General features: G+C 38.3%; 1 protein-coding gene and 1 pseudogene across 5 annotated transcripts in view; one reads left to right on the forward strand and one right to left on the reverse strand.

Annotated features, from left to right (window-relative positions):
* LOC147339893 (choline-phosphate cytidylyltransferase B-like) overlaps nt 1-26,636 on the forward strand; it is a 208,226-nt gene that overhangs the window by 111,272 nt on the left and 70,318 nt on the right. For 4 of the 5 annotated variants that reach the window (XR_015159669.1, XR_015159670.1, XR_015159672.1 and 1 more), the window contains exon 5: nt 5,805-5,843. The gene's annotated coding sequence lies outside the window, so the exon portion shown is untranslated. Of the gene's footprint in view, nt 1-5,804; nt 5,844-9,093; nt 10,141-26,636 lie in introns of those variants that run through there. The other variant, XR_015159671.1, reaches the window with a different exon arrangement.
* Nucleotides 12,896-13,210, reverse strand: LOC147339894 (protein S100-A14 pseudogene; annotated as a pseudogene).

Below are 26,636 nucleotides of genomic sequence, written 5' to 3' on the forward strand. Positions count from 1 at the left end.
ATCCCACATGCTTCTCAGCCAAGGGACTGAAGCATAAAATAATAATAATAAAAATTTAAAAAGTTGGTGCAAAGAAATGTCTAGTATGTGACAAATGTGGAGGAATAATCTTAGTCTCAGATTCATCTCCTGCAGCTCTGCAGTATGCTTTATCTTATCCAGTGGTCCTGCTTACCATATTGCTCAGAAAAATAAGAGGCCAATGTGGAAAATTTGTAAATACCCAAGGCTTCTATTGTACAGTATATTCTCTTCTTATCTGTGAGGACCTTCAAGTTGACTTTCATGAGATACTGAACATGCCTGGTATGATGTTCATACATCCCAGGTTTATAAAAATCTCTCATCTATAGCACACACTTTTTCCAAGTAAAATTCAGATACCTCATGAGCGTGACTTCTAGAGCAATCTCGAGCAGAAAATAAAGTCTCATAAGCATTCAGATTCTTCCACAGCCTACCCTACTTGCTCTCTAAGCCGCCTTGATTCAAATTCCTGTCTTATATTATCCAAATTGTGTTACTACGTACCTCGATCTGGCAGAAGCATCCTAGAAGTGTCAGAACTGTCGACACTAAATCCTAGGCTGCTGAGGGCCTGCTGGGTAGGCAGTGCCACTCGGTGTCGAAGGCTCAGACTCCAGATGCTGAAAGACTCCAAGCTGAAGCCAGGTCTTCCACCTACTGCTTGTGTATCCGTGGGCAAGCTAGTGACCCTCAGATTCACCCACTGTAAGATGGGAATAATAAAGCTCAAGGTCCAGAAGTTTCTTGCTAAATAAGCTAAAATCAATAGGCTGAGTAATTGATTTGTTAAATAACAATGTTTTTCAAGTGACCCGTTAGCCTAACCTACCAAATTCATCAATTTACCCTAAAATGTACATCCTCATATTAAATCTTTATAAAGCTCACTGTGCTTAATTCTGAGTGGATGGTCCTAACAGAGTAGTCAATTTGTTGCAAACTAAGGCTGATAGAGTGGTTTGATATTTTTACAAATATATTTAATATTCAGAAAAGTGTGTTTTCATTATAGCATTTCAAAAGTCCAAAGAGGATTTTTTTTCTGTTTCTATTGAATTCCTTTGGATCTCCTGGTGTGCCATTTTCTCTTCCACCCTTCTTCTAACTTCTTCTTCTTCTTTTTTTTTAAACCATTTTTTCCACAGTAATTTCAAGTAATAAATCAAGTTGTATTTGGACTTTTGGAGAGTAGATATTTGGCCAATTAATTTTCAGTGCATTGGACTGCTTCTATCAAGTTCCATAGATATTTATTAATTGCCTATGATGTACTGAACTTGACTCTGGTTATCCTGTGAAGGCAAGACAGACAGGGTCTTGCTCTTAAATTTTCCATCCTGGTGGAGGAGAGCAGTAATAAAAACAAAAGGTGATAACTGCTATGAAGACAATAGAACAGGTTGTCAGAATAGACAGTGCTATCATGCTGGGACTGGAGGTTGCTCTCTTAGGTTAGGTGGTTGGAGCAAGCTTCCAGAAGGTGAGGATGCTGAGCTTAGAAGATGGCCTTTGTAAGGAGGGGGAGTTCTGAACCATGAGGCAGGAAGAGATTGACGGGGTAATAGGAGAATCCACAGCAGTGGCCAGAGACTATATTGGCTTGCTTTGCTATTGTGGTTGAGGCCTGTGCAGCCTAAATGCATCTCCTTTCATTGTGGAATGCTTGGTTTACCATACAGCCATTCATTCACATAAAGATTGGATATTTGTGGATGTGTTGTTTTCTGCTCTTCTGCCCTATAAATATTGCCTGTAGTCAGGAACACAGCAGCACCGGGGGAACAAAAGATACACGTATATGCAAAACAATCAATCAAGCTGGACAGTTTTGGCAAAAGGTTTCCAGAGTACACTTTCATTGATATAGTTTTAAACTGCTGTAGCAGCATTTTAGTGCCTGATTAATGGGTTCATTTGCTTCAAAGGCTGCTTCAAACCATAACCTCTTTGAAAAAAGAAAACATATTAAAAAGAAGCTTCAGAGCAGCTCGTCAGCATTATTCTGTTTACAAAACTTTCTCGTACTAATCTTCACTCTAACGAAAACTTCAGTGGTGACTGATGATATGGGGCCTTAAATAGGAAAAAGCCTTTATTTTAGTGTAAAATACACATATACTGCCTACAGGATAAAATGCTCAGTGAGATAGAACAAACATACCATTAGAGTAACTTTTGAAAACATCGGTGGGGGATGACATGGAATCATGTCTGCTCTTGACTGTAAAACTTGGCTTCCAAATAAATCACAACAAGAAGGCTGGAGTCCTCTGGGAGGTGATCAGATGAAGCATCAAGTCACCGTCTCCAGAGATGGTCAGTGAAACTTTGGTGCCATTTGAGGGTCTCTGAGAAATTTTAATAGCACCACCTGTAAGCTTTATCTCAGGGGGATTGGAAACCTGTCTGAGTGTCTGTGTCACCTGGGAAGCTTGTTTAAAAACAATTATCTGGGCCCTTTCTCAGATCTGTGGGTCACAGTCTCCTGAGTAGGGACAATAAAGACATAAACAATACTTTCCAGGTGATTCTGGTACAGTGGGAATACAGCCTTCTATTTAGAAATCATCAGTGCACATTAAGAGGCAAAAGCAAGTCCTTGGCAGAGAATTCTAGAATAGCAGAGTGTCTTTTCAGAGAAAGATAACAGGTGGCACCTGAGCTGGCAGTGGGTGTGCACATGGTAAGAGGCCAAAACAGCAAGGGATCTGAAGCCCTAGGTGTTACTTCAGTGGAACCACTCTGTTTTTATGTCTTAAGCTGTATCTTAAAAAATGTTGAAATACTCTGATCTTGTACTTAGTGGTACTAAGGTAATATGCACTCGGCCAAGTTGTGTGTAAGAGCAGAAGAGCTGCGGGATAGTAGCGTAAAGAGATTTCAGGCTGGATTGAATTCCTAGCAAACAGAAGTGTTGTGGTTTCTCATTTTCACATCACCATTTTCCCTCTGGTTGTCCCAAATCCTGGTCTTTGCTTGTAATTAAACCAAGCTTGTGACAGGGCAATTGTCCACACGAGTAGGTTAAAAAAAAAAAAAAAAAAAATTGGGATCCAGGCAAGACAACACAGTTCTTGCTGAGTCATCAATGAATGATGTACAGGATGCTGCTCATGGGAGGTCTCTGCTGCTTGGTGACTAGTAGGATAATTATTAGAGCTCCTTGGTGCAGGAGTGAAGTTGGGGGGGGGGGTGCGGTGCTCCCATACTTTGTTGGATAGTTTTGGTCACTGGATTAGCTTCCTTATGGCTCCCTGGTTCTTGCAATGGGTGACCCCCACTTGACCAAAGTCTGTGATATTTCTTGAGTTCTTTGTAGTAACTTGAAGAGTCTAGTCCTCTAACCCCTTTCCCAACCAGCCTGGCTTCTGGGTAATATTTCCCTCTTTTTCTCCTTTGCCTGGGCAACCCTTTGTCTTGTCCTCAGAATGAAGTAGTCTGGCCTTTTCTCCACTCTGACTAAGGTATAAACTTTATGTCTTGTTTCTTCAGAGTTTGCCTTTTGAATTATTATTTTTAAATTGAATATAATCGATGTACAGTGTTGTACCAATCTATGCTGTACAGCACAGTGGCTCAGTTATACACATGTAGAATTATGATTTATTACAGGATATTGAATATCGTTGCCTGTGCTGTACATATACAGTGGGACCTTGCTGTTTATCCATCCTGTATATAATAGTTTACACCTGCTAATCCCACACTTCCAGTCCTTCCCTCCACCCCCTTGGCACAAGATTTGCCTTCTTAGTTTCAGAATTCCTATCTTTTGCTTATCAAACATTTTGAATTTCAAGACAGTGTCTCTATGATGAATTTCAAAACCAAAATTTTGATTGAAATTCCCTGCATTTGACTGTTAGATCTCCCCAAAGTCTTGGTGGCCATGGTATATTTTTATTGGATGGAGGGGTAGGGAGTGATGATTAGGTTATAAAAAAAAAAAAAAAGCAATTTCTTAGAATGATCAGCCTGTTGATTTGGTTTATTCATCAAAATATTACCCTATTGTGATATGGACTGCCGATTGAAAACAGAGGAATATTTTGATAATGTAGTAATAATTTTTTAAAGCCCAGAATAGTAATAATAATAGAGAAGAAATGAGAGTCCCCTAATGTTGAGGATTTTGAAATGAAGAGATACTTTATGAATGAAACTGGATGAGTTAAAGGATAAGGCCAGAGTCATTATACCAGGTCCTGATGTTAGACTAATTTAGAAGGCCATGTATGGAAAATCAGTTCCAGGTTTATCCAAGAATCAGAACTGTTACTTATGTGTGAACCATGTATGTATATGCAGTAATATATATGATATGTACATACTATAGATGGCAGCAAGGTGGCTGGCTATTGTCAGTCACTGACTTGTGGGTATAGTAGGAGGAAAGATAGGTGAATCTCTTGTATTGTCTCTTTATGGACAAATTTCCATCCATAGGAAAATTGTTATTTAAGTAGTGCTGTATGCCATGATCAGAAGAATTAGCTTAAAAAATGTTTTGAGTACTTGCCAGGGAGTATAATTTTGAGTTCAGTAGCATACTGTGCCTTTTAATAGCTTGTCCAAGAGCAGGAATATCTATAGGAGGATTATTTGAAAGACATGGACATAATTCTCAGTGAGGCTGCAGTTGTCATTTGGGATATTAGAATTCTATATTGTGCATAACTTTCCTATGCATTGTAGTATGTTAAAATCCCCAGACCTTGCTCAACAAATTGTGCCCACCTCCCACCATTATAACAGTTAGCAGTTGCCTTCCCTTGGTTCCAAAGCCATACCCCACCCCTGGCTAGGTACGACTGCTGCTGCTGCTGCTAAGTCGCTTCAGTCGTATCCGACTCTGTGCAACCCCATAGACGGCAGCCCACCAGGCTCCCCCGTCCCTGGGATTCTCTAGGCAAGAACACTGGAGCAGGTTGCCATTTCCTTCTCCAATGCATGAAAGTGAAAAGTGAAAGTGAAGTCACTCAGTCGTGTCTGACTCTTCACGACCCCATGGACTGCAGCCTACCAGGCTCCTCTGTCCATGGGATTTTCCAGGCAAGAGTACTGGAGTGGGGTGCCATTGCCTCCTCCGGTACCACTGCTAGAAAATCTAAAATATACTAATTGACAACCTAGAGAACTGAGTACCCAAATCAATTATATAGGCAATCAACAGAATCCTAGTTAGTATTAATTTTTTTTTAACAAAAATCATAGCTCTGTGAAACTTTTCAGTGTTTACCAAAAGGATATATATTTTAAAAATTTTATTAAAGTATAGTTGATTTACAATGTTGTGTTAATTTCTGCTATACAGCAAAGTGATTCAGTTACACACACACACACATATATATGTATTTTTTTCCATTATGGTTTATCATAGAGTACTGAATATATTAATAGTTCTCTGTGCTTTATAGCAGGACTTCATTGTTTAGCCATCCTATATTTAATAGTTTGCATCTGCCCATAGGAATATTTTTATTAATAGAATTAATCTCTGATCTTTCTGAGACAGTATTGTCTTCTGGTCTCAGCAGCAGTTGGGTTTTGTGAGCAAATGGTTTCTTTTTCCCTTGTACATTCAGTGAAACTTGAAATTGCATCCATATTCCTATTGGCAGTTGGCAAGCTCAGAGCCAAAAGTACTGGTCTACCTCTGGTATGAACACCATTGTGTTCCAATCTTATTAATGGCTTCTTGTTAGTTTCTTGTGATTAGTTACCTTTGGCTCATATATTTTCTACTTTTAATGGGATTTTATTTTGCCACTTTACAGGAACACGTATAAATGTCTTGAAGTTCTTTTTGGATCAAGGTAAGCTAACAATGTGTACATACATTCACCTATATAATAAAGTTTATGTTGTGTAACACTTGCGGGATATAAATTTAAGCATATTTGTGATAGCCAAATAATTGTACTTTCTAATTACTAGCAACTGTTGGAAATTAAGATAAAACTTAATAGAAGAACTAAATTAGGGAATTTAATTCTTATAACAGCACAGTTTGTTTAATTTGCTAATTGTCTTTTCCTGGTACATAATCCTCGTACATTAAAAATAGTGTAACTCCATGCTTAGTAGGAATCTTGTCGAGTCTATTGCCTCCTGTAATTATCTAAATTTGAGCAGAGTCACAAACTTAAGGGATAAGATAATTTATACTGTGGCATGTGTTTGCTAATAATGTTAATTTATTATTTTCACAAATTATTTATATTTAAAATGAAATGTTGGCCTCATTATTTTTAGTCACTTATAGCTCTAGAATTTCAACAGCTGGAATGATACACTACCTTTCTCTTGGAGGTGTTTGTAAACAGTATTTCTGTTTAAGAGGTGGGGACATTTGTGGAAAGCAGCAACTGGGTGGTTAAAGGGTTAAAGTGAAGTCTCTCAGACGTGTCTGACTCTTTGTGACCCCATGGACTGTAGCCTTCTGTCAGGCTTCTCCGTCCATGGGATTTTCTAGGCAAGATTACTAGAGTGGGTTGCCATTTCCTTCTCCAAGGGATTGAACCCAGGTCTCTCGCATTGCAAGCAGACGCTTTACCCTCTGAGCCACTAGGGAAGCTCTTCCTCCTGTTGAAACACACTCTGAGCATGATAAGTTTTACTAACTTAATCACTATTGGCATGCACCATAGAACAGATGAATAAAATTGAAAATATAAATATTCAAGCAATAATACAAGGTGTAGGATACTTAAATTAAATGTTCCTGAATGTCAGAATGCTTTATTTACAAAGATTTCTGTGTCTTTGGTAGGAGACTGTTCAATACTGATTTGAAAATATAATAGTTCAAACTCTATACTGAATAATAATAATAATAAAAAACCCCCAAACCCCAAACTTCCCTTTCAGCCTGGAAGTTAGGTGCTCAGAAACAGAAGAAAGAGAAAAGCAAAATATTTGAGCTAGAATTAGGCAAGGCTTCGACCTGAAAACGTGCCTGTATGTGTGTATGAATGCATGTGCACATTCGTGTATGAAAAAACATGTGTGCCTGCCCAGGTTTTCTCTCATTGTCCCGCCGCCTGACATTGAAATGGTTTCTTTGATTTGGACAGAAAGAACATGACTGAAAAATACAGCTTTGAAAATCCAAATTACAAATTACAGGCTGTTATTAGGATGTTAGACTAGACGATGGCAGAGGGACAAGGCAAACAAGTCACAATGAAATTCAAGAAATAAAAAGATATGCTGCCAAGAGAGAACTCACTGAGCTGCTGGCCCTGATTTTTTTCCCCCTAATAAAATGATTTTTGAGAGGCTGCTCAGCCAGCAAGGTAAACCATTCTCACAATTTAAAAGTGCCAGTCATCTGTAAAGCCTGAAGCCGAGACAGAAGGAAATTTGTGATGAAAACTAGGATTGTTACTTAAAAGTCAGAAGATAAGAAAGAGACAATGAAGCTCCTATAGCCAAGTTAATTAGGGGCTTGGACTCTACTTCTGGATTTTTCTTCTCCTGAAGCTTCTCTCCTCTCTTCCTTGCTTTGGCTGCCTTCTTGCCATTAAATGGCAAAGAGAAGAAAGAAAGGAATATACTAACCAAGCCTATATTGTAACAGTGGTTGGCCCAAAGCAGTGCAATTCAAAGGTAGAACAAAATAGTCAAGTTTTGCTGTTTATCTTTCTAGTTCAAATTTTCATAACCAGATAATGATCACTTAATCATCTGTCAATCGGTTGAGTATAAGTGTAGCACTTGTGTGTGCAAGTGTGGGTTTGAAGCCTGGCTGGGATGTCTGCAAGTTGAATTGACCTATTTTCTTAGAAATAAGGACAGCCAGTGAAGCAGAATCTATCAAGGTGAGGTTGATAGACAAATTACCCAATTGGACAGATGTATTTGTGTGTATGGACATTAGAATGGGGACCAGCATTAATCATTCTGCGTTGTCACTCACCCTGAAAAATCTTTGGATATGCTATGGTAATTTTAAAACAGTAATGATCATTTTTAAGGTAAGTGTGTAATTTTTGAGCAGTTATAGATTTACAGAATTACTGAAAAGATAGTGCAGAAAGTTTTCATATACCTCATGTCCAGTTTCACCTATTAGCTTCATATATTAAGATGGTACATTTGCCCATTAATAAGCTAGTATGCATATATGATCATTAACTAAATTCCATACTTTATTCAGATTTCCTCAGTTTTTCTCTAGTGTCCATCATCTGTTCCAAGATCCCTTCCAGGATACCACATTACATTTAGATGCCACATCTCCTTATACTCCTGTAGGTTTTCATGATTTTTCAGACTTTGCTTATTTTTAATGACCTTGCCAGTTTTTAGGGCTCCTGGTGAGGTTTTGTAGAATGTCCATCAGTTTAGGTGTGTTTGATGTTTTTTTTTTTCATGATGATACTGGGGTAGTGTGTTTTGGAAGGAAGATCATGGAGGTAAAGTGTCTTTCTCATCACATTACATCATAAGTACATGCTGTGAACATGGTTTCTCACTGTTTATGTTGACCTTGATCATCTGGCTGAAGGAGTATTTGTCAGTTTTTTTCATTGTAAAGTAAGTCTCTTTTCCCTCTTTTTGCATATTGTCCTCTTTGGATGAACGTCACTATGAGTAACACATTCTTGAGTGCTCTGCTTCCTTAAGGGCTGTGTATCTACATAAACTCTTTGGAATCCTTCTCCTTGGTAGAGGAACTGTCCCCCCTTTATTAAATCCTTTATTTATATCAGTGTAGATTCATAAATATTTGTATTATAATTGGCATGACAAACCAGTACTACTTTATTTTGTTGTTCAGACTGTTTCAGTTCATTGTTGTGACTGTGGGGTGATTTTTTTTTTTTTTTGTGCATTTGTAAGTATTCTGGCACTTGAATGAGATGCTCCAGGCTCATGTGGCAGGTTGACTGATTTTTTAAAAATATTGAATCCAACCTTGCACACCTGTAATAAATCCCACTTGGCTGTAGTGTATGTAGTTACTTTTTGATTTGCTAATATTTTGTTGAGGATTTTTGCATACATGTTAATGAGATTCGGTTTGTTTTGCTTTCCTGTTAATTTCCGTGAAATTAAAAGACACTTGCTCCTTGGAAGAAAAGCTATGACCAACCTAGACAGCATATTAAAAAGCAGAGACATTACTCTGCCAACAAAGGTCTGTCTAGTCAAAGCTATGGTTTTTCCAGTAGTCATGTATAGATGTGAGAGTTGGACTATAAAAAAAAAGCTGAGCACCGAAGAATTGATGCTTTTGAACTGTGTTGTTGGAGGAAGACTCTTGAGAGTCCCTTGAACTGCAAGGAGATCCAACCAATCCATCCTAAAGGAAATCAGTCCTGAATATTCATTGGAAGGACTGATGCTGAAACTCCAATACTTTGGCCACCTGATGTGAAGAACTGACTCATTTGAAAAGACACTGATGCTGGGAAAGATTGAAGGTGGGAAGAAAAGGGGACAACAGAGGATGAGATGGTTGGATGGCATCACTGATTCAATGGACATGAGTTTGAGCAAGCTCTGGGAGTCTCTGATGGACAGGAAAGTCTGGTGTGCTGCAGTCCATGGGGTTGTGAAGAGTCGGACATGACTGAGCGACTGAACTGAACTGAATGTCACCTGGTCCATAGTTTTCATTTTATATAATGTCATCTTGGTATAGGGAAATGATGGCCTCATAGAATGAGTTAGGAAGTGTTCCCTCCCTCTGGGAAATATTGGTATAATTTTTTCCTTAAATGCTTGGTAGAATTTATCAGTAAACCATCTGGACCTGGTGACTTCTTTTTTTTTTTTTGAAGACTATTTTATTCATTCACTTGCTTTAATGACTCATCTAAAGAGGTTTGTATCTATTTCTACTTGTGTGAGTTTTGGTAGTTTATGTGTTTCAAAGAATTGGTCCATTTCATCTAAATCATCAAATTTGTGGACACAGAATTGTTCATGATTTTCCTATATTATCCTTTTATGTCCAGAGAATAGTAGGGATGACCCCTCTTTCATTCCTAGTATTGGTAACCTGTGTATTTTTTTTTTTTTTTTTTGGTTAACTTGGCTAGAGGTTTAAGAATTAAACTTTTTTTTTTTTTCCTAAGGACCAGGTTTTGGTTTTGTTGATTTTTAAAATCTATTTTCCAGTTTTAAATTTCATTGATTTCTGCTCTCATTTTTATTATTTAATTCTGCTTTCTGTAGGCATAAATTGCTCTATCTACAGTTTCCTAAGGTGAAAGCTTAGGTTATTGCGTTTTTATCTTGTTTCTTTTCTAATGTATGCATGTAATGGTATAAATTTCTTTTTTAAACCCTGCTCTTGCTGCCTCTTGAAACTTTTGCTAAGTTGTATTTTCATTTTTACCATCTGAGCCATGTGGGAAGCCTCTCAGATGGTAAAAATGGGGGGCTTTGCAAGTGGCTCAAATGGTAAAAATGGAAATACAACTTTGAAAATATTTTAAAATTTCTCTTGGGACCATTCTGTGACCCATGTGGTATTTAAAAGTCTGTTGTTTCAATTTCCAAATATTTGAGGATTTTTCCAGCTATCTTTGTTACTTATTTCTAGTTTAATTCCACTGTGGTCTGATAACATACTTTGTATGACTTTTATTCTTTTAAATGTGTTAAGGTGTGTATTATGACCCAGAATGTGGTCTTTCATGGTGAATGTTTTTGTAAGCTTGAGAAAAATGTGTATTTTGCTATTGTTAGAGTTTTTTTACAGATGTCAATTAGATTGTTGATTGACAGTACCATTCAAGTCAACTATATTCTTACTGATTTTTCTGCCTACTCAATCTAGCAATTATTGAAGGGGGAGGTAGGAGCTGAAGTCTCCAGCTGTAGTAGGGTTTTCTTTTATTATCCTTTCAATTGTATTGAGTTTTGCCTCATATATTTTGATGTTTTATTGTTAGGTGCGCACATGTTTAGGAATGTTATATCTTCTTAGAACATTGATTCCTTTATTATTATGCAGTGCCTGTTTTTATCCCTGATATTTTTCATTGTTCTGAAATCTGCTTGGTTTAAAATTCATAAAGCTACTCCAACTTACTTTCTTTTGATTAAAGGTGCATCTTTTTTATCCCTTTGTTTTTATCCTATCATTTTTGTTTAAAAAGTATCTTTTTTTGTAGGCAGTATATGATTGGGTCTTGTTTTGTATCTAGTATGGCAATCACTCTCTTTTAATTGTTGCATTTAGAACATTCACATTAAAATAATTATTAATATATGTGAGCAAATATTACCTACATTTGTAACTTTTGCTTATTACCAGAGGTTTCTTTTTCTGCCTTATTTGATTTTAATGGAGCATTTTATAAAATTCACTTTTTTGTTTTTTTAGAATTCAGTTTTTATCTCCTCTATTAGTGTAGCAATTATATGTCTTTAAGAAATTTTTAGTGGTTGCCTTACAGTTTAAAATATTCATTTTTAACTGATATAAGTATGCCTTCAGATAACAATATTGTATTTCTTGTGTAGTGCAGACACCTTATGACAATGTATTCATAATTCCTCCCTTCCATCCCCTGGGATATTTTTTTATCCATATGCTGTAACCATGCAATTCATTGTTACTATTATAACTTTAAGCAGAAAAAATATATTAGATCAGTTGAGAAAAAAATTATTTTAGCTTCATTTATTCCTTTTATGATGCTCTTCCCTTCTTTGTGTAGAGGTAAGCTTCTGATTTCAAAGATTTTCTTTAGGCAGAAGGAAAATTACCATTTCTTGCAGGACAGAATTCTCTTACTTGTTGCTTGTCTGAGACAGCCTTTTTTTTTCTTCATTAAAAAAAAATTTTTTTTTTGGAGTATAGTTGCTTTACAATGTTGTGCTAGTTTCTACTGTACAGCAAAGTGAATCAGCTGTACATATACATATATCCTCTCTTTTGAATTTCTATCCCATTTAGGTCACCACAGAATATTAAATAGAGTTCCCTGTGCTATACAGTAGGCTCTCACTAGTTATCTATTTTCAGCATAGTATCGAAAGTGTATATGTGTCAATCCGAATCTCCCAATTCACCCCACCCCTCCTTTCCCCTTGGTTTCTGTATGTTTGTTCTGTATGTCTATGTATGTATTTCTGCTTTGTAAGATCGTCTACACCAATTTTTTCAAATTGCACATATGTACTTTAATATAAGGCATTTGTTTGTCTCTTTCTGACTTACTTCACTCTGTATGACAGTCTCTAGTTCTATCCATATCTCTACCAATGATGTGATTTTGTTCCTTTTTATAATGAGTAATATTCCATTGTATATATGTATCACCTTTTCTTTATCCATTCCTCTGTTGATGGGCATCTAGGTTGTTTCCATGTCCTGGCTATTGTAAATAGTGCTGCAATGAACATTGGGGTGCATGTGTCTTTTTGAATTACAATTTTCTCTGGATGTATGCCTAGCAGTAGGATTGTTGGTTTACATGGTAGTTCAATTTTTAGTTTTTTAAGAAACCTCTACACTGTTCTCCATAATGGCTGTATCAAGTTACATTCCCACCAACAGTGTAAGAGGGGTTCCCTTTTCTCCACGCCCTCTCCAGCATTTATTGTTAGTAGATTTTGTGATAATGGCCATTCTGACCAGTGTGAGGTGATACCTCTTTGTAGTTTTGATTTGCATTTCCCTAAAAATTAATGATGTTGAGCATATTTTCATGTGTTTGTTGGCCATCTGTATGTCTTCTTTGGAGATAATGTTTATTTAGGTCTTCCACTCATTTACTGACGGGGTTATTTTTGGGGGTGAGGTGGAAAGAGGAGTCTTATTTCCAAACCCACAGGACAAAAGTCTAAGGTCCCTTTTCTCCAGCATCCCACCCAACCCACCCAGAATTCCAGGGGATGGTTTTCAACTCCCCTGGACAGTGTTTTCCAGCTTCACACTCTTGGCTGCTTCTCCAAACAGCTCCCAGAAACTCCCAAACTCCAGTTTAGAGTTGTTACAGTTGCCCAAGTTGGCAGTTTTCTCTTCCAGCCCACAGTTGCTCAGCATGAGGTGGGGCAGCTGCTGGGTGATCAGGCCCCTTAGCTTGGAGGGGTTCAACGGCTCCTTCCCACCCTCCACCAAATGCTGGTGGAAGTCCTTGGTCAGGGTCTCACTGGTCCTCTCCACGTCCCTGAATTCCTGGGCATCCTCAGAGTTGGCTGACCAACACTGTCTCATGGTGCTCAATGCACTCTGTCCTGTGGTGAGAGTTTTATCCTACAGCCAGCCCCAGAGGAGCTGATGGCTCATAATCTGCTAACAGTCGCTGAGACAGGACTGGAGGTGATTGGGTTGTTTTTTGATAGTGAACTGCATGAGATGTGTGTATATTTTGGAGATTAATCTTTTGTCATTTGCTTCATTTGCAGATATTTTCTCAATTCTGAGGACTGTCTTTTCATCTTATTTATGATTTCCTTTGCTGTGCAAAAGCTTTTAAGTTTAATTAGATCCCATTTGTTTATATTTGCTTTTATTATCATTACTTTAGAAAAGAAAGAAAGAAAAGAAAGTGAAGTCGCTCAGTCGTGTCCGACTCTTGGTGACCCCATGGACTGTAGCCTGCACTAGGATTCTCCATCCATGGGATTCTTCAGGCAAGAGTACTGAAGTGGGTTGCCATTTCCTTCTCCAGGGAATCCTCAAAAAAGACCTTGCTGCATTATATGTCACTATTCTGCCTGTGTTTTCCTCTAAGAGTTTTATAGTATCTGGCCTTACATTTAGATCTTTAATCCATTTTGAGTTTATTTTTGTATATAGTGTTAGGGAGTGTTCTAATTTCATTCTTTTACATGTAGCTGTTCATTTTTTTCCCCAGCAACACTTATTGAAGAGACCATCTTTCCTCCATTATATATTCTTGCCTCCTTTGTCATAGATTATATGACCATATATGGCCTTTATTATGTTGAGGTGTGAGGGTTTATATCTGGGCTTATATCCTATTCCATTTATCTTTATTTCTATTTTTGTGCCATTACTATACTGTCTTGATCACTGTAGCTCTGTAGTATAGTCTGAAGTCAGAGAGGCTAATTTGATTACCCCAGCTTCATTTTTTCATTTTTTCCCCTCAAGATTGCTTTTGCTACTCTAGGTCATTTTTTGTTTCCATAGAAATTGTAAAATCATTTGTGCTGGTTTTGTGAAAAGTACCATTGGTAATTTTATAGGGGTTGTATTGCATCTGTAGATTGCTTTGATTAGTATAGCCATTTTCACAATATTTATTCTTCCAATTCAAAAACATGGCATATCTCTGGATCTCTTTATGTTGTCTTTTATTTCTTTCATCACTATCTTATCGTTTTCTACATATAGGTCTTTTGCCTCCTTGGGTAGGTTACTCCTAAGTATTTTATTTTTTTGTTGCAGTTGTAAATGGGATCATTTCCTTAGTTTCTCTTTCTGATCTTTTGTTGTTAGCTTTAAGAATGCAAAATGTTTCTGTGTATTAATTTTGTATCTTTACTAAATTTGCAACTTTACTAAATTCATTGATTTGCTCTAGTAGTTTTCTGGTGGCATCTTTTAGGATTTTTTATGTATAGTATCATGTCATCTGAAAACAGTGACAGTTTTACTGCTTCTTTGACAATCTGGATTCCTTTTATTTCTTTTTTTTTCTCTGATTGCCATGGCTAAATGTTCCAAAACTATGTTGAATAATAGTGGTGAGAGTGGGCACCCTCGTCTTATTCCTGATCTTAGAGGAAATGCTTTCAGCTTTTCACCATTGAGAATGTTTGCTGTGGGTTTGTCCTACATGAGGTAGGACAACCTACCTATTATGTTGAGGTAGGTTCCCTCTAGGCCCACTTTCTGGAGGATTTATTTTTTAATCATAAATGGGTATTGAATTTTGTCAAAAAGTTTTCCTGCATCTTTTGAAATGATCATATGGTTTTTATTCTTCAATTTGTTAATATGGTGTATCACACTGATTGATTTGCATATATTGACAAAGCCTTGTATCCCTGGAGTAAATACCACCATGGCATATGATCCTTTTAATGTGTTGTTGCTATTGGTTTGCTAGTATTATGTTGAAGATTTTGCATTCTATGTTCATCAGCGATATTGGATTGTAATATTTTTTTTGTGGCCTCTTTGTCTGGTTTTGGTATCAGGTGATGGTGGCCTCGTAGATTGAGTTTGGGAGTGTTCCTCCCTCTGTAGTTTTTTTGGAAGAGTTTGAGAAGAATAGATGTTGTTAGCTCTTCTGTAAACATTTGATGGAATTTGTCTGTTAAGTCATCTGGCTCTGGGCATTTTATTATTTAAAGGTTTTTAGTCACAGTTTTAATTTCAGTACTTGTGATTGATCTGCTAATATTTTCTATTTCTTCCTGGTTCAGTCTTAAAAGGTTGTGCTTTTCTAAGAATTTGTTCATTTTGTCCATTTTATTAGCATATAGTCGCTTGTAATAGTCTCTTATGACCTTTTGTATTTCTGCAGTGCCAGTTGTAACTTCTTCTTTTTCATTTCTAGCTTTATTGATTTGAGTCCTCTCCCCCCCCCTCTTTTTTTTTTTCTTGATGAGTCTGGCCAAAGTTTTATTGGTTTTGTTTATCTTCTGAAAGAACCAGCTTTTAGTTTTATTGATCTTTCCTGTTGTTATTTTTTTTTCATTTCTATTTCATTTATTTCTGCTCTGATCTTTATGATTTCTCTCCTTCTATTAACGTTGAGTTTTGTTTGTTCTTTCTTGAGTTTCTTTAGGTGTAAGGTAGACTGTTTGAGATTTTTCTTATTTATTGAAGTAGGATTGTATCGCTAAAAATTTCACTGAAGAACTGCTTTTGCTGCATCCCATAGGTTTTGGGTTGTCTTTAAAAAGGATATTTCTTTATTTGTTTGGCTGCACAGGTCTTGGTTGTGGCATGCAGACTTAGTTGCAGTTGCCCTATGGCTTACTGGGTCTTAGTTCTCCAACCAAGGATTGAACCTGCACCCCCAGCATTGGAAGGCAGATACTTCCCTGGAGCGCTAGGGAAGTCCCAGGTTGTCATGTTTTCTTTGTCATTTGTTTCTAGGTATTTTTTAAATTTCCTCTTTGATTTCTTAAATGATCTCTCAGTTATTTAGTAGCATAATTTTTAGCTTCCATGTATTTGTGCTTTTTTACAGTTTTTTTTCCCTGTAATGCATTTCTAATCTCATAGCATTGTGGTCAGAAAGGATGCTTGATGCAATTTCAATTTTTTTAAAATTACTAAGGCTTGACTTGTGGCCCAAGATGTGGTCTATCCTGGAGAATGTTCTGTGTGCACTTGAGAATAAAGTGTATTTCTGCTGCTTTTGGATGGAATGCCCTATAAATCAGGTCTATTTTGGTCTAATGTGTCATTTGAGGCCTACGTTTCCATATTAATTTTCTGTTTGGATGATCTATCCATTAGTGTAAGTGGAGTGTTAAAGTGTCCCAGTATTATGGTTTTGCTGTAGATTTCCCCTTTTATGGCTGTTAGCATTTGCTTTATGTATCGAGGTGCTCCTATGTTGAGTGCATATTTATAATTGTTATATCTTCTTCTTGGATTGATCCCTTAATCATTATGTTGTGTCCTTCCTGGTCTCTTGTAACAGTTTTTATTTTAAAGTCTATTTTATCTGATATGAGTTACTACTCCTTCTTTCTTTTGATTTCCATATGCATGGAATATAATTTTCCATCCCTTCAGTTTCAACCTGTGTCCCTAGGTCTGAAGTGGGTCTGTTGTAGACAACATGTATATGGGTCTTGTTTTTTTATCCATTTAGCCAGTCTGTTTCTTTCAGTTGGAGCATTTAATGTATTTATGTTTAATTATCCATGTGTACTGTTTTCTTAATTTTGGGGTTTTTTTTTGTTGGGTCTTTTTATTCTCTGTGTTTCCTGCCTAGAGAAATTCTTTTAGCATTTGTTGCAAAACTGGTCTTATAGTGCTGAGTTTTCTTAACTTTTGCTTTCTGTAAAACTTGATTTCTCTGTCAAATCTGAATGAGAGCTTTACTGGGTAGAGTAATTGCTAGTTCATTTTTGAAGGATAATTTTGCTGGATATATATTGGTGATTTTTTTCTTTTAACAATTAAAATATTTCACTTTATTCTTTTCTTGTTTTCATGGGTTCCAATGAGAAGTCAAATGTAATTTATGTTTTTTGTTCCTCTAGAGGTGTTTTTATTGTTAAGTTTCTCTTATTGTTAAATTTTCTCTTTGTCTTTGGTTTTCTACAGTTTGAATAGGATATGCCTAGGGGTGTGTGTGTGTGTGTGTGTGTGTGTGTATTTATTTCCCTGCTTGGTGTTCTCTGAGCTTCTTAGATCAAGCTTGCTGTCATTAATTTCAGAAATTTCTTAGGCATTATTACCTGAAAAATTTATTCTGCTCTGTTCTCTTTCTTCTCCTTTTGGTATTCCAATTACACAAGTTGTATCTTTTGAAATCTCCCCCAGTTCTTGGATTTTTTTTTTTTTTACTTTATTTTTTTGGGTGGCCTTCCCTGGTGGTCCAATGGTTAAGACTTGGTGCTTCCAAGGCAAGTCATGTATGTGGGTATGATCCCTGGTCAGAGAAGTTAAGATCCCACATGCATGTGGCATGGCCAAAAAATAGAGAAAAAAAAAATCTTTTAAAAAAATGGAAATTTTTTTTCTGTTTGCATTTCATTTTGGGAAGTTTCTATTGACCTTCAAGCTCACTGATTCCTGCACTGTTTTGAGTCAAGTGATGAGTCCATTGAAGGCATTACCTGTGTCCCTTGCAGTGGTTTTGGTTTCTAGCATTTCTTAATGATTCTTTATATATCTCTTGTTCCATTACTCATCTGTTCCTACTTGTTGTCTATTCTTTCCATGAGCATGCTTATCCTACTAGTTATTGTTATATTTTAAATACCCTGTCAGGTAGGTCCTTCTCTATCACATCTGAATCTGGTTCTGATGCTGCCTTTGTCTCTTCAGACAGGTTTTCTTGCTTTTTAACATGACTTGTACTTTTTAAATTAAAAGTTGGATATGTTGTATTGAGTAATAGCATTGAGGTAGAAAGGCCTCTGGTGTGGGGATTTAAGTTAATCTGGATAGAAGCTGGGTTTTGTTTCCTGTTTGCAATGGCTTTAGGTGCTAGAAGCTTCAAAATTCCTTTAGTGTCTTTGCTTTTGTCTTCCCTGTTGACTTTGGACTTCCCCAAGTCTCAGAGAAGATATATTTCAGCTTTTGCAGTGTCAATCTACTATATTATACCACAGCTCTGTTGGTATGATGATAAGGTGTGGAGGCGGTGAAGCATTTTTATAATCTTCTAATGAAATCTCCGTCTTTTAGTGAACCTGTGACACCTATGATCATCACAAATGTTCCTTCTTGTCTAGCTCTCCCCCTTCCCAATTATGTGAGGTAGGAATGCTAGAGAGGGGCTAATGAGACGATCTGGGACAAGGCATTGGTAAAGTCTTTTTCCCTAAAAACCAGGCCCTTGTTATGCAGAAGGCTCTGGACACATTGCACTAAGATTAATGCTCTCCCTTCCTGAGGCGTGAGGGGATATTTCTTGGCTCTTCATCTTGAGAACCTAGTGGGAATCCTGGAGATAAAGCCCATGAAAGTGTGGAGCCCCTCTTGACTACAGACCCCAGGAGTTGCTCTGTCTCAGGCTAGTGCACACTGATTCCGACAGTCCACCCAAATCACTTGTGACTGTTCTAACCAGCTTATGGATCCAGGGGCGTCTATTTCAGGTAAGCAGGTTGTGGCTGTGACTGTCTTGATTTGCCTGTCTCTCCAGATTTTATCCTGATGGTTTACCTTGAAAACCCCATTCTCTGACAGGTTCCAGACAAGTCATTGATTTTTAGCTTGTCCAGCTTTTTCTTGTAAGGATAAGAGTTCTAAGCTCTTTACATGCCAGATCTGAAACTGGGACTCATAAAATGATTATTTTTGAGAATGACAGTATCACAAGTCTTAACATGTCAGAAAGATATTTTCCTTATTTAGCAGATAAACAAATGGGGCTTTAGTGAGGTTGAGTTATATGTCCAGGATGCTATGTCTGCAGATGTAAATGGTTCTAAAATCTCTATATACTTTAGTTTCTTTGAGAATAGCTAGTAAACCATATGTATATGCTTATATATTTATAAACATTTTTACAAGGATTTTATTCATTTTTATTTTTGGCTGCACTGGGTGTGTGTTGCTTTGCATGGGCTTTCTCTAGTTGTGGCGAGTAGGGCTACTCTTTGTTGCTCGAGCTTCTCATTGTGGTGGCTCCTCTTGTTGCAGAGCATGGGCATTAGGGCACATGGGCTTCAGTAGTTGTGGCTTGTGGGCTCTAGAGCGTGGGCTCAGTAGTTGTGGTGGAGGGGTTTAGCTCCATGGCATGTGAAATCTTCCCAGACTGGAGATCGAACCCATGTTTCCTGCATTGGCAGGCGGATTCTTATCCACTGTATCACCAGAGAAGTCCTATATGCTTATATATTGAAATGTTTCTTGTTGTTAAATTTCACTCTACATTTTGGGCACCTCAGGTGTAGCAGTTGGGTAGTAGTACAAATAATTCAGGCACTTAACTTATCAGTATATTCTTTCCCCCAGTTCATGCTCTCATTCCCCCTCCCCCAGCCTCCACCAGGAGTAATCATTTAAAAATGGATATGTATTTTTTGTATTCAAGTAGGCTCTAGTAAAATGTGCATGCATTTTAATTTACATAATTGCTATTTTCTTATATATTTATTCAGCTTATTTCTTTTATTCTCAGTGCTGTGTCTTAAGATACGTCTATGTTGCTCTGGGTATACTTGGTTGGTTGGTTCAAACTACACTGTAGTGCTCTAGCTTTATTATTTTTATAAAAATCTTACATACCCATTATAGAAAAGCTTAATACCAAAAAGTGAAAATAAGGGAATACTGATCACAAGAAATTGTATCCCAGGATAACCAGAATTACCATTTTGCTTCCTATAAGATAGCTCTTTGCAATACTAGAAATGCATTCTGTGTATTCGTTTGACTTACATGGGACCACCTTGCATGTGCTGGCTTCTTTCATGCATCTCTATTGCATGAACATCATTTCATGCAACAAATATAGACCTATGGCTCAGCTTTTAATAACCACACAGTACTGCATTGTATGGTTGTATGTACATAAACTGTTCCCTCATTTATGCATATTTTGCTTTCATTTCTTTTTATCTAGTATTATAAACAGCGCCTCAGTAAACAGCTTTCTGCAGACCACTTTTCCCCCTTGCACAATAATCTCTTCAAGAATAAATATTTTCTGTCCTCTGAGTGGGTTGGTCCAGGTTTCACTCTGCTCGTGAAGTTCTTGCCTTGTCTACTGCTTTATGTGGCCCAAAAACATAGGAGCTAAAGTAACCTCAGCTACTGAATTATGTGAGTTTATGAATGTTGGCAGTAGGGGAAGAAGTCACAAAAGAAAGGAGGCCATTTTATCAGCCCTGCTCCAGTAAGCAGTACTATGGATAAAGGTTTATGTACACGTGTAAATCGTGTTGAGCCACTGGCTTCTGTTGTGGGCTATCTCCCTAGTTACGGCTCTGCTCCAGGGTCTTCACGGGACCCTGCGAGCTGACCTGGCTTTCTTGTATCCTGGGGCTGACTAGACAAAAACACCCACTTCCCATCTCTTTTACTTTGTAACAGAATAAATACTAATAAATAAGCTCTCAGAAATTAATAGTTTGCATAATTTGATTAAAATTAGTGTTCACCAGTAACCTTGATTGGAATAGAATCAGATTCTGTTCTGAATGTTGTTCTTGACGCTAAATGTGCCAAAATTATTTAAGGAATGGTACTCTCCTAGTATTTACAACTCAGAGAGATGTATGTCAAGAAACCTCTTTGGTTTATCTGCTTTTCTGAGATATTTTGGGCCAAGATTTGAAAACTCAAGGAATTTCAACACATATGTTTGGATACTTATTCGTAAATAAACCAAATGTTTCCTTGTTTCAATTTTTAACATGTTTGTTTTTTGATAGTTTATGGAACTCTAATTCAGAGTTCTGATAAATCAAACTTTCTGGGTACAACTTTGCTTTTTTGGGTGGATGGGGAAAAACATTTTTGTACAATAGGAAAAGGAAAACACTTTCTTTTTTGTCATAGTGGAGGTAAGCATGGGATAGTAAAGTATTTTAAGACAAACTGATTTTAGCATCACAAGCTATTTTAAAACACTTAATTACCTCTAACTAAGGTGCTAGTGAAAAAAGCATTTTGATATGGCAGTTTAACTTACTGTACTACATGGAAATAATTAAGCTTTATTTTTAGAAATATTTAATGAAATACTTCGATGTTTTTACTATTCCAGAGTAAACAAACTAACAGTTGGAAAACTGCTGATTTTGCTATTTACTCTAATGGTTTATTTTTCTCCTGGGTCTCTTTGTCAAAATTACGTTTGTGGTGTTACTATTTGGATCATACGTACTGGACCAGTTTTAATGAGATATAACTGACTTATAACATTGGATAAGTTGTAGATGTACAACAGAATGGTCTGATATATCTATTTATTGCAAGATGGTTACTGCAATTAGTTTAGTTAACATGCATCATCTTAATGTAGTTAAAGTTATCTTTTTTCTTATGACGAGAAGTCTTAATGTCTCTTCTAGCAACATCTTTTTCCATCCTCATTGTGATCTGGCCTGTGGAGCTCTGCTGTTCCCACCATGGTCTGTATTTGTTCAGCTCAGAGGTAACTTGAGCCAGTTTAGCCCCAATGGGAAGGAGATTTTCCCTTCCAGTGGGAAGCTTGTTCACCCAGAGGTGCATAATCTGACTCCTGCTGCTGCTGCTGCTGCTAAGTCACTTCAGTCGTGTCCGACTCTGTGGGACCCCAGAGACGGCAGCCCACGAGGCTCCCCTGTCCCTGGGATTCTCCAGGCAAGAACACTGGAGTGGGTTGCCATTTCCTTCTCCCGTGCCTGAAAGGGAAAAGTGAAAGTGAAGTCGCTCAGTCGTGTCCAACTCTTAGCGACCCCGTGGACTGCAGCCTACCAGGCTCCTCTGTCCATGGGATTTTCCAGGCAAGAGTACTGGAGTGGGGTGCCATTGCCTTCTCCGAATCTGACTCCTAATGATCATTATTCTTTTCATCGGCCAACAGTGGCCTTGCTTTCAGTTCAGTGGTTTTCCTCTATGGAGAGCCTTATATCACCTTCCTCTAGGACTTGGCAGCCATGACTATGGGTGTGTCATAGCCCTATCATATCTTCAGCCATGTGGCCAGACACATGACCTCTGCTCTCCCTATGTCAGGGCCAGTCCCTTGCTTCCCTGCTGGAGAATTCCTAGGTTATCCTGGGATTTGGCCAACAGTCACCAAATCCCCTTTGTGCTATTTGCCAGGGGCTAAAGTACTTCAGGAACTTGGCACTCTGTGCCTCAGTTTCCTAATTTGTAAAATAGGGATGATAAATGTTCACATTAAAAGGTTGTTGTGAGGACAATAATAAATAAAAAACAAGTTAATGTTTACAAAGCACTTGGAGCAGTGTCTTAGCCCTAGGAAGGGACATATGAAGGGATTTGTAATACCAGCAAACTTCTGAGAGCTCAGAATGATCAAAGCTGGAGTCCTCTGTGGTTCACAACCCACTGTGACCGTGATTACTTGAGCAATTATAAATATTACTCTAAAATAACCATTTTGGAATACTAATTTGATCATAAATGAAGGCCTTTTAAATGGTCATTTAAAAGGGACTGTATCTTAAGATTAAGAATATGTAAATGCAGTAGATTTTGTTTTTTTAACCTGGGGCCATTTGATTTTTAAGATAAAATTATTTATATACTATTTATCAGTATATTTCTATGAGCCTTTATGCTCCCATGGGCTAGAAAGTGGTTTCATTCATGCCCACACCTACCCACACACACACATAATTGTTCCTGCCTCTTAGAGAACATTTTCTCTAGCTCTCCATGTGCTCTTTTGTGTTTTCCTGTGTTTTTAATCATTAGTACAACAAATAATCTGATGTAAGAAACATGCTGTGCCAATAAAATATCCTCACATTCCCTACAAATGATTATGATCATCTTATTTAGAAAAGAGAAACAGAGGGTGAAACATAAAGTGCTTTGCTTATATCATGTCTATAAACAAATCAACTGGGTTGGCAAATTCGTACCCTTGAATTAAAGGGTGCCTCCTTGTTTTCTGCATCTGTTACAGCACACCTGTACAGGTAGGTGGGTATTGGTTTCCTATCACTGCTGTATCGAATTAGCACAGACTCAGTGGCTTTCCACAGCACAAATGTATTATTTTACAGTTCTGAAGGTCAGAAGCCTAAAATAGGTCCTCAGGGCTGTGTTCTGTGTAGAAGGCTCTCAAAGAGAATGTGTTCCTTGCCTTTTTCTGCATCTAGAGGCTGCCTGCATTCACCACCGTATGGCTTTGGCTTCCATTTGCAGTACAGCATCTTCAGTCTCCTCTCACTCTGACTCTCTTGCCTCTCCTTATTTTTTTTTAAACTTTATTTGGCAGTGGGGTATAGCTGATTAACAATGTTGTGATAGTTCCAGGTGGAGAGCAAAGGGACTCAGCCATACATGTGCATGTATCCATTCTCCCCTAAACCCCGCTCCCCTCCAGGCTGCCACATAACATTGAGCAGAGTTCCCTGTGCTGTACTGTAGGTCCTTGTTGGTTATCCATTTTGAATACAGCAGTGTGTACATGTCCACCCTGAACTCCCTAACTATCCCTTCCCCCCATGCTTCCTCCCTGCCTCTTTCCTTGTGATCACATTGGCCCACCCAGATAATCCATGATCCTCTATCTCAAGATCCTTACATTAACCACACCTGCAAAGTCCCTGTTGCCATGTAATCATGACGTGGTGATGTAACGCGTTTGCAGGATATGGATATCTTTGGAGGGATGTTCTTGTGCCTTGTACTTTACCATAGGTGTTCTCCCGAATAAGACCTTTAGTGCCATCCGTGCCTTTGGCTCTACTTAAGAGTTTGTGGCTCAGCTGGTAAAGAATCCGCCTGCTATTCGGGAGACTTGGGTTCGATCCCTGGCTTGGGAAGATCCCCTGGAGAAGGGAAAGGCTACCCACTCCAGTATTCTGGCCTGGAGAATTCCATGGACTGCATGGGGCCTCAAAGAGTCGGACACGACTGAGCAACTTTCACTTCATTTCACTACTTAAGAGTTTACAGATTATCAGTGTGATCAATTCCTAACAGTTATTCTCCTCACTTCCTCCGCCCCACTCTTTGACCAAAAGTATTTACATATATTTAAACGAGTCAGATCGGAGAAGACAATGGCACCCCACTCCAGTACTATTGCCTAGAAAATCCCATGGACGGAGGAGCCTGGTAGGCTGCAGTCAACGGGGTCATTAAGAGTCAGACATGACTGAGCGACTTCACTTTCACTTTTCACTTTCATGCATTGGAGAAGGAAATGGCAACCCATTCCAGTGTTCTTGCCTGGAGAATCCCAGGGACGGGGGAGCCTGGTGGGCTGCCGTCTATGGGGTTGCACAGAGTTGGACACAACTGAAGCGACTTAGCAGTAGCAGCAGCAAACGAGTCAGATAGCTTTTACTTTTTTTTCCCTTAAGTGATGAAAACACCCTGAAATTTAGTGGGAAGAGATTTAATGAGAAAGACACCCCCACACTCTTGAGTCTGTTTCTGACCGCTACATGAAGGAAGCAGAGCTCAAAGATGAATTCAGCCAAGAATTACATGACACCAAGTGATGACACAGGTCTTTGCAGCCATTTGAGAAAATAGATATGATTTTGTCCTTGGGGTTGTTCCTGGGAGAAAAGTTAAGAATGTATACATCTGAATTAGCAAATTTAGAAAGTGGCCAGAGAGAGGTCTTTGGGGTAAGGACAGAGGATTCCTGGCCTCTGCATTTCCAGTCCTGAGCATAATGCATGGTAGGTTGGAGTTGATTATTAAATGATTAGTGAATAAATAGCTTGTTGAAAGTAGCCAAGGAAGAGCTCAGGCCTTGGGAAAGATCTGGCCTTTGAAATATGACCTGTGGGAAAAAATGATGGGTTTAATATCCGCAGGAAGAAGTGAAGCACCACATTGAGTTCTGTTTCTAACTGCTGACTCACATAGCCATTCTTCACCAACTCCTGCTCCCTTGGTGCAAAAGAAACCTCTGGTATCACCCTCCTCTGTCCTTTTTTGCAAGATGAAATAGCAGAACTGCTGCTTTGTTTATTTTGCTCGCATATTACTATTGTTTAAAGCACGATCTTCAAATGCATTTCTAGCTAAGTGGATTGATTTTTTTTATTACTCATGCTGGGCAGTTGACAGTAATGAATTATTGCCTCTCTGGGATTTCAGCAGCTCCTTACAACTTGTGGTTTAATTCACAGTTTCCCTAATGGCTTTAGTGTCTGGTGTTTGCTCGAAGAGCTCCTGTGAAGTGAGGTGCCCTTGGGAGTGGCTCACTCCTGGCCCTGGGCTCTGGCCTTCATTCTCTTTGCCCAGCTGTGTGACTGTGGTGACGAGAACTTGGAAACCTGGAAGGCCTGCCACCTTCTCCTTTCCTAGGAGCTGCAGCCACTGCAGTTCTGGGAGCTGAAGTCCAGTCAGCTTAAAAGGAAGCCTCGGTGGAGCTGAGACACAGAGAGGAGTCACTGTCTGTATCTTAGAGAGATGGCTTACTTTCCATACTTGTGTCAAAAATAGCAGCCTACTATACCAGTCGAGTAGCAGGTGTTAGTCCAGGCATTGGCAAACTCCAGCCTGAGGGCTAAATTTGGGTAAGTACCTGTGGTTGTGAATTAAGTTAAAGTAGAACACAGCTATGCCCATTCATTTACCCAACACTAATGGCTGCTTTCATGCTGCGGTGGCAGAGTTGTCACACAGAGACAGTGTGGCCTATAAAACCAAAATGATAAGGCCTTTTTAGAAACTGTTTGCCAATCCTTAGTCCACTTAATCTTTACAATATGAAGTAGACTTTCTTTTTTTTTTCCATTCATTTTTTTCCTTTCTTTCTGGCCATGCTGTACGGTTTGTAGGATCTTGGTTCCCTGACCAGGTATTGAATCTGGGCCCTCAGCAGTGAAAGTGCAGAGTCCTAACCAGTGGACTGCTAGGGAATTCCCTGAAGTAGATTTTCCTAATAGCAATACCATTTCATGTAAGAGGAACCTGAGGCTCTGAGATGATAATGTAATGTGCCAAGGTCTTAGAGCTAATAAGAGGGGGAGAGGCAGAATTATAGCTCAGGTTGTCAACCATATACTGCCCTGGAAAGTTACTTGGAGAATGTGGTAATTGCTGAGCCTGTCACGTTATCATGTCCTATTACTTTCCATCCTCACAAGGTTTTGCTTTGTGAAATCTTTCCAGGTTATATAACTGTCAGTTGTCTAATGGCTTCATAGAACTTAGACTTTTAACTCACTAGTGTCTACTGACTGATCAAGCCATTTGTTGGTCTGGACTACTGGTTCTCACCCTTGACTCCACAGTGGAGTCACTTCAGGAGCTCTGAAAGTACTGACAACATGTCCCATAGCTCCCAAGTTCTATTGTAAGTGGTCCAACATACAGC

Source organism: Bos grunniens, chromosome X (assembly GCF_055505025.1).
Source record: "Bos grunniens cultivar Pamir isolate PY7600 chromosome X, Bosgru_T2T1.0, whole genome shotgun sequence".
In the NCBI taxonomy this organism is placed as follows: Eukaryota; Metazoa; Chordata; class Mammalia; order Artiodactyla; family Bovidae; genus Bos; species Bos grunniens.